Below are 9000 nucleotides of genomic sequence, written 5' to 3'. Positions count from 1 at the left end.
CATGTTCTGTTATAATCTCCACCCGGCACAGCCAGAAGAGGACTGGCCACCCCACATAGCCTGGTTCCTCTCTAGGTTTCTTCCTAAGTTTTGGCCTTTCTAGGGAGTTTTTCCTAGCCACCGTGCTTCTACACCTGCATTGCTTGCTGTTTGGGGTTTTAGGCTGGGTTTCTGTACAGCACTTTGAGATATCAGCTGATGTACGAAGGGCTATATAAATAAATTTGATTTTGATTTGATTTGATGATTTGATATTTAATAGAGCAGTCTGACTGAGGGGTGGTAGGCAGGAGCAGGCTCGTAATAGTCAAAGGTATGTGGTTTAGAGAGAAATAGTCGACGCGTTATAATTCCTGTAATAACTTGCGGCTGAACTTGAAAGGGGTTCCTTCATTATTTTACCGTTCATGTCTTCCATAGAGAATGTCTTGATCTACTTCAAATAAGGTCTGTGTTTCGTGCTTAAACCGCCTCGGCGTTTTGACACCCGTGTAAATCTCACGAGGATAAGGTAACGTTTGTCAAAATATTTTCATAAATCCACTCTACAAAAAAAATGATCTTCGCTTATATTTAGCCAATATTGATCAGAGTTACCTTGTCCTATGGATATCTACACAGTTATAAAATTGGCAAGGTGGTGTAAGCCTACACGAAACACAGACCTTATTTTAAGTGAATCTAAAAATATCCTATGGAATAAATGAATGAAGGAATCGCTTTTCAGATTTTGCTTGAAGGTGTCATGGGAATTATGATTCGCACTTTGGTAGTCAATTCTTACCATGTCCATTATTAAAATAGGATTTCCTGCATGTAGAAATTACAGTTTTTGTTTTCAACATTCATCACAGGTAACTTAAACTCTATTTTTATTCAAACAGTTGAGAGTATTTGTCTCCTAAGCAGACTCTACAGTATCATTGTCACATCAGAGCTGTGTGTGTTTTACAGATGGCAGAGAAAAGCAGAGCACCAGTGTGAGACTATTACATGGAATTGGCACCAGAGAAAGCAAGGTGTCTTATTTGTGATAAAGATATAAGCATGGGGTCAGCAACGGCTAAATCAAAAAATACCACCAACCTGTGGAATCACCTTAAGAACACCCATCCAAAAGCCCATATATATTATATTAAGTTAAAATAAAAGTGTTAATTGTTAATTCAGTATTGTTGCAATTGTCATTATTACAAAAATTTGTGTATACATTTTAAAAATCGGCCGATTAATCGGTATCGGCTTTTTTTGTCCTCCAATAATCGGTATCGGTATCGGCGTTGAAAAATCATAATCGGTCGACCTCTAATAGAGAGAAGAGGAGAGGGCCTAGAACCGAGCCCTGAGGGATACCAGTAGTGAGAGTTTGTGGCGCAGACACAGATCCTCTCCACGTCACCTGGTAGGAGCGGCCTGCCAGGTAGGATGCAAGCCAAGAGTGTGCAGAGCCTGAGACAACCAGCCATGAGAGGTTGGAGAGGAGGATGTTATGGTTCACGGTGTCGAAGGCAGCAGATAGATCTAGGAGGATGAGAACAGAGGAGAGAGAGTCAGCTTTGGCAGCGTGGAGAGCCTCCGTGACACAGAGAAGAACAGTCTCGGTTCAGTGACCTGTCTTGAAGCCTGACTGGTTAGGGTCAAGAAGATCACTCTGAGAGAGATAGCGAGTGTGTTGGTCTGCACAGGTGCTTTAAGTAGTATAGAAGTAGTCAAAGTCATCAAATCTAAGAAACCTCGAAAGAAGACTAATAAAACTTTCTCCTTATCTTCCCATTATACTTATTTTTTTTTATTAGGAGAAGAGCTCATGAAGACGATCATTGCTAAATGGATTACGGGTGGCACTTTACAGTAACTCTATGACAAACTATTTACTAATCCTTTATAAATGCTTTATCATTGTGTATTAATCATTACTCCATTCATAAAATGCTTAATGTAGGTCCTTACGAACCATTTACTAGTCATTAAGTTTTTTTGTGTGGCTTCATCTAAAGTGTGGGATATTTATAATTTATAAATACTTTTGAGTGACCAGTGTAAGTTCACACAAAAAGACGCACATGCATGCCATTGGTAGACATTCAAGCAGTACCTGGTGTTCCTTAGGGTCTCAAAATGGATGCAACACAGGAAATATATTGAACATTTTATTCACAAAAACTGTTGTAAGGACTTGAGGAAGAGTTGTAATGTGAATGTTTTGCTAATAACCTCGCGAATACAAACAAATCATAACACAGAAAGACCCAGGGTTCCCTAACTGCTAAGTTCTGGAATTTGTGAAGAATTTTCATTGTTGGACATTAAAGACTGTCAAATCACCAGGAAATCAGCTGCAAATGATTTTAATTTAAGAAATCTGTTCCCAAGTCTTCCCACGCATGATAGAGAGACACGTGATTGTATACAAACATAAGCAAGGTTTGAAACGATTATCATTTAGTCAAACATTATATCTGTTTGGGCATCTTGCGGTCTACAAATTATTAGTAATTATGTTCCGGTCCCCTGACCATTCGTTCCAGAAAAAACAGACCCGCGGCGGAATCTACTTGATGTAACCTTTACACAGCTGACTGGACCGCTAAGTTTCTCTCGTGGATGTTTATTCCTTCATTACTACGGATATGTGATTTAGGTAGAAATGCTATATACAGGTAACTGCCAAGATAACAGAAACGCTTAAGTAAACGAGGGATACGAAGTATATTGAAAGCAGGTGCTTACACACAGGTGTGGTTCCTGAGTTAATAAAGCAATTAGCATCCCATTATGCTTAGGGTCATGTGATTGAGGTAGAAATGTCGCATGTGGGCCTCCCGGGTGGCGCAGTGGTTAAGGGCGCTGTACTGCAGCGCCAGCTGTGCCATCAGAGTCCTGGGTTCGCGCCCAGGCTCTGTCGTAACCGGCCGCGACCGGGAGGTCCGTGGGGCGATGCACAATTGGCCTAGCGTCGCCCGGGTTAGGGAGGGCTTGGTCGGTAGGGGTGTCCTTGTCTCATCGCGCACCAGCGACTCCTGTGGCGGGCTGGGCGCAGTGTACGCTAGCCAAGGTGGCCAGGTGCCCGGTGTTTCCTCCGGTGCATTGGTGCTGCTGGCTTCCGGGTTGGATGTGCGCTGTGTTAAAGAAGCAGCGGCTTGGTTGGGTGTGTATCGGAGGACGCATGACTTTCAACCTTCGTCTCTCCCGAGCCCGTACGGGAGTTGTAGCGATGAGACAAGATAGTAGCTACTACAACAATTGGATACTACGAAATTGGGGAGAAAAAGGGGTAAAATTCAAAAAAAAAGAAAAAAAAAAAAGAAATGTTGCATGTATAATTTGCAGGTATACATTTGGCATGTATAACCTTTAAATGCTTCCAGTGCTTCAGTCTTTTAGCCGCAGACTATTTTCACACGTGGCTTTGTTTGGCAGCACCTCAACTGGGCCTTTGAAGGTCGTCACTCTTTAAATTTCATTTGATAGTTCAGCGAAATGATGTATTCAGATATGTGTTTCCTTACCTTGTAAGCAGTCATATTCTCTCAAGTTACACATCACAACAGTGTGATTGTTTTGGAATAATACATGTTCAATACATTTTCTTAAATCCTCTGTATTGTGTGCTTATGTTTAAAGTGTTTTTAAAAGTACAAAGTGTTAGAAATGTGCCCTTTCCCAGGGTAACTTAGACCATCTTAACCATTATGTTCTAGGGGCCATTTTGAGACCTTAAGGAGCATAGGTAGGGGAGAATTGGGTATGCTGAGCCATTTTTTACATTCAGCATCATAACGTCAAGGGAAATATAAATATCTAAATATATTTCAAGATTTTGTTTATCACTGTAAGTAACCAGAATTCATGAAAACATAGCTTGTCCAAAAAAAAAAAAAAAAACTGGTCTCTTGGCACAACACATGTCTAACACTGTACTTTTTAAACACTTTTAACATAGACTCAGGCCTTGGTGTAACCTCATATCCCAGTGTTATGAATCCCTTTTGGCCCGACAGTCTAGGGGGGAAGGTAATGAGATCCGTAACATATCTCATGCAAATTATAGTTGTGACAAAGTAAGTGTGAACGAAATAACCACGACAACTGAAATAATACCGTCAAACTCAGGGTTTATTTATAAACACACGGTAATGGGGGGAGCAGGAAAATGGGCTGAGCTGGACCCAAGGAAAGAAACAATAAATATGCAAAAACACCCCTAAGCTAGACTAGCCTACTTTAACAACAGCGAACTAACCAAAAATACAGTGGGTGGTCCGCCCAGTTCTAACTAGTATATTTAACAAAGTTCACCTACGGGTAGTGTATGCCCATGGGCGACTTGTCTTGGTTTCCCCCTTTTCCCACCAGCAACAAACAAACACCAAAACAATACTCACGGGAGATGACAAAGTGATTTGGAGGTGCTCCAACAAAAGAGAGTTTAAGACACAAAGAGAGAGAGTTGAAAAACAGAGACCTACAGACATGGCATTTACAGAGAGATTGAGCTACTGAAATCTATGAAGAACAGAGATCTACAAACATGGCATTTACAAAGAGATTGAGCTCTAGATCAAACAAATGATGGGGTTTTTAAACCATGGGGAAGGAACTGTGATAGGGTAGGAAACAGGAGGAGGTGTGTCTTCTGATTGATGATTGATTGTTGACTGATTGGGGAGTGATGATTTTCACCTGTGAGGGGAGAAGGAGAGAAAAGAAACACACACACAGGATACACACACACACAGGATAACTGTATCCGTAACACCCAGCAATAATTACGCTGATGAAGAAAACACTTCAATTGTGGCCAAGAGGGGGGCGAACCCAACTGAGGAAGGCATTTTTCATCATTTGAACTCAACTAATCACACAAATGCGAGGTGTCATTAAAATACTATGCATATTATTCATAGAACTGACCAAATGTAATCATCATAAATGCTTTATTATGAGAAGTTATTATAAAATGCTACCAGATTATTGCAACTACAATTACACAATAAAAGCTGAAGACACGGCTATAATTGTGAGTGCTGCCGGCGGTTTTCATACTTAACAGTTGGATTACTCAGCACCGCAGCACCTGCAGACACATCTGTACCTTTCAATTTGGTGTTGAGCCAGCAGGTTTGTCATTCGAGCTGAGTGCATAGAGGCATGATGGGGAACTGTGCAACAGGAGGGTTTAGGAGCCCAAATTGCGAATTAGGAGAAGTTTCCCAGTCATTTTAGACAGCTTCTAAGTTAGGCAGGGAAGCAAGCTTTTGGAAAAACATTCGTATTTGTTCTTCTCTTATGAATATTGAACGGGACTTATCAGGGCTACCTTGCCATGTTAAATCGCTTGCGCCTGCAGCGAGAGCCTGAGACTTTGATCCTCCACACTGTCGAATCCTAGCGGCCACTATTCGTTGCAGGTGGGGTGTTGTGAATGCAGTGTTTATCTTGTACTTCAGTGTATGAGCGGGCATATTTTACTCTTTGTGAAGTGCGTGCTACCAATGCATAAACATTGTATAGCTGGGTCATTTGTTGAAATATGCCTTGTGTTTCCACAAACTGTTTCACAAACTTTTGGATGGGAGTGGTGGAGTGTGTGTGTGCGCCTGTACCTGCGTATGCTTGTGCATGTGTGAGTACTTGTGTGCCAGCACAGCTGTAAGCACACAGAAGGTGTCTTTCAGCAATCACAAAGATACTAAAATTCACAATGGATCTTAATCTGAATTTGAGGTCGTTGGCCATACACTCTTTTGTGTTTGCCATGGAGCCCCGCCTGTTTTGCATCAGTTTGTAATCAATAATAAAACCTAAAAAAAACACAATTAAGTTAATAAAGCCGCATACAAACTTGGTCTCTTTTTTGCTTTCTTGAGTAAGGCAGCTCCAAAATGCAGGTGTTTCAGCCTGGCTCAGTGCTTTCTGTGGTGGTGGGGCAGCCAGCGGAAAATTCGGAGCGTAGGGGTTGGTATTGTTTTCTAGTTGCACCGTGATTGGCTCAGTGTTCTGTCACTCATGGGGACACTACGTCACCACAACATCTAAGGGTAGAGCTCGACAGGCAAGCCCCTTAGGTGCTGCCATAGAGTTACATTAGAAGTGCCCATCCAGGAAGGCTCATCCAAGAAGGCTCAATGTTGTTGGTCACAAAATAAAATGACGTCAAATCACGTTATATCTTAGTAGCTTTGATTGGACTGATCTAATTAAATCTAATCAAACTTTATTTGTCACATGCGCCGAATACAACAGGTGAAGACCTTAACGTGAAATGCTTGCTTAAGCCCTTAACCAACAATGCAGTTCAAGAAAGAGTTAACGGAAGGAAGCCTGGCCCCAGTGATGTACTGGGCCGTACGCACTACCCTCTGTAGCGCCTTACGGTCAGATGCCGAGCAGTTGCTATACCAGGCGGTGATGCAACCGGTCAGAATGCTCTCAATGGTGCAGCCTTAGGACTATTTTGAGGATCTGAGGACCCATGCCAAGTCTTTTCAGTCTCCTGAGGGGGAAAGGGTGTTGTCGTGCCCTTGTCATGACAGTTTTGGTGTGTTTGGACCATGATAGTTTGTTGGTGATGTGGACACCAATGATCTTGAAACTCTCGACCCGCTCCACTATGGCCTGCATTTTCCTGTAGTCCACGATCAGCTCCTTTGTCTTGCTCACATTTAGGGAGAGGTTGTTGTCCTGGCACCACACTCCCAGGTCTCTGACCTTCTGCCTATAGTCTGTCTTATCATTGTCGGTAATCAGGCCTACCACTGTTGTGTCGTCAGGAAACTTAATGATGGTGTTGGAGTCGTGTTTGGCCATGCAGTCGTGGGTGAACAGGGAGTACAGGAGGGGACTAAGCACCTCCTTGAGGGGCCGCAGTGTTGAGGATCAGCATGGCAGACGTGTTGTTGCCTACCCTTACCACCTGGGGGCGGCCCGTCAGGAAGTCCAGGATCCTGTTGCAGAGGGATGTGTTAACTACCAGGGTCCTTAGCTTAGTGATGAGCTTCGTGGGCACTGTGGTGTTGAACGCTGAGCTGTAGTCAATGAACAGCATTCTCACATAGGTGTTCCCTTTGTCCAGGTAGGAAAGGGCAGTGTGGAGTGAGATTGAGATTGCATCATCTGTGGATCTGTTGGGGTGGTATGCGAATTGAAGCCATGACCAGCCTTTCAAAGCACTTCATGGTTACCAACGTGAGTGTTTAATCGTTTAGGCAGGTTACGGCACACAGTTGTCCGGGTTTGGTCGGGGTAGGCCGTCATTGTAAACAAATAGACACACACCCACGCCCCTCGTCTTACCAGACGGAGCTTCTCTGTCCTGCCGATGCATGGAAAATCCCGCCAGCTCTATATTATCTGTGTCATCGTTCTGCCACGACACGGGAAACATAAGATATTGCCGTTTTTAATGTCCCGTTGGTAGGATAGTCTTGATCGTATATCATCCATTTTGTTTTCCAATGATTGCACATTGGCCAATAGAACGGATGGTAGTGGAAGTTTATTCACAAACAGATTCTCAGAGAGCAGCCGGACCTCTGCCCCCTTTTTCTCTGTCTTTTCTTCACACAAATGACAGGGATTTGGGCCCATTCCCGAGAAAGCAGTATATCCTTTGCATCGGACTTGTTCTGATGTACAGAAGTTATTTTCGGTCGTAAGAGACGGTAGCAGCAACATTATGTACAACATAAGTAAATAAAATAGTTACAAACAAAGAAAAAAAACTAACATCAAGGCAACACCATACTTTCAAAATCTTAGCTACTGTAGCAAGCTAGACAAGCAGTGATCATCATGAATCAAGTCAGCAATCTACTGGCAAGCCCTTTTCAATCCTTGTCCTATGAAGATAAATAATGAAGAGAAATTAAAGATATAACGTATTGGTGCTCATCGGCCATTGGACATAAACATTACACAGCAAGTTGGAAATTGCAAATTCAACAATGAGTGGTTTGGAAGGAATCAGTGGTTCTCTGCAAGCATTGCAAAGCAATCACTAGCCTGCTATTCAGTGTAGTTGGTGTGTGGTCCTAAGTCTTTGTTTAAGAGTCTATTTTCCAAGCTTAAAAGGATAAACATTCAATATTGGCCATGATGTCAATCCAAAATGACTTCTGCCACGCTCAAAATAACTGGAAACTTGGAACTGGGAAATCTGACTATAGTGCGTTCAAGACAACTGGGAACTCTGAAAAAAAACGAGCTCCGACTGGGAAAATAAGTTTTGAACGGTCATCCAACTCAGAATTGCAAGTCGTGAACTCCGCTCGTCGTCCTCTTATGCCATAATACTTATTTTCCACCATAATTTGCAAATAAATTCATTAAAAATTCCTACAATGTGATTTTCTGGATTTTGTTTCTCATTTTGTCTGTCATACTTGAAGTGTACCTATGAAGAAAATTACAGGCCTCTCTCATTTTTTTAAGTGGAACTTGCACAATTGGTGGCTGACTAAATACTTTTTTGCCCCACTGTATATGCCAGGGAGATATGTATACTGTAGCTAAGAAAGTAATACTAAGTGTATGTTGTTAGCTGTTGGTGGTGCACATGTAGCCTGTAGCCTGAAATGTCATCATCCAATATTGTAAGAGTTTTCATTGTCTGCTTATATGCCCACTTTATTTATCCTAGGGTTCTGACTTATTGTACAGGGAGAATAATGTAAGTATGGAGCATGTTCTGAATTCTGTCACTGTACATTTCAAAAGTGCTGAAAAAATTGTTATATTGACTACGTCTGTCCTAGCTCACTCATTAAAGTCTTAATCAAAATTTTGGATTGCCTCTTATCCGCTCGTCGTCCTCTTATGCCATAGTTTGTACATAACAATTGTCAGTAGAAACCACATTTGTTTAAGAAAGTCAGCCATATCAGCTTTGTTTTTTTAAAGGCAGTAAATGAGGCTGAATGAACTGTTTCACTGCCAGACAAGGTATCCAGGTGTAGCAGTGGTAACATGTCGGGACTCTGCTGTTGAGAAACCTTTATG

This window comes from Oncorhynchus clarkii, chromosome 16 (assembly GCF_045791955.1).
Source record: "Oncorhynchus clarkii lewisi isolate Uvic-CL-2024 chromosome 16, UVic_Ocla_1.0, whole genome shotgun sequence".
NCBI lineage: Eukaryota > Metazoa > Chordata > Actinopteri > Salmoniformes > Salmonidae > Oncorhynchus > Oncorhynchus clarkii.
This window is presented reverse-complemented; position numbering follows the sequence as displayed.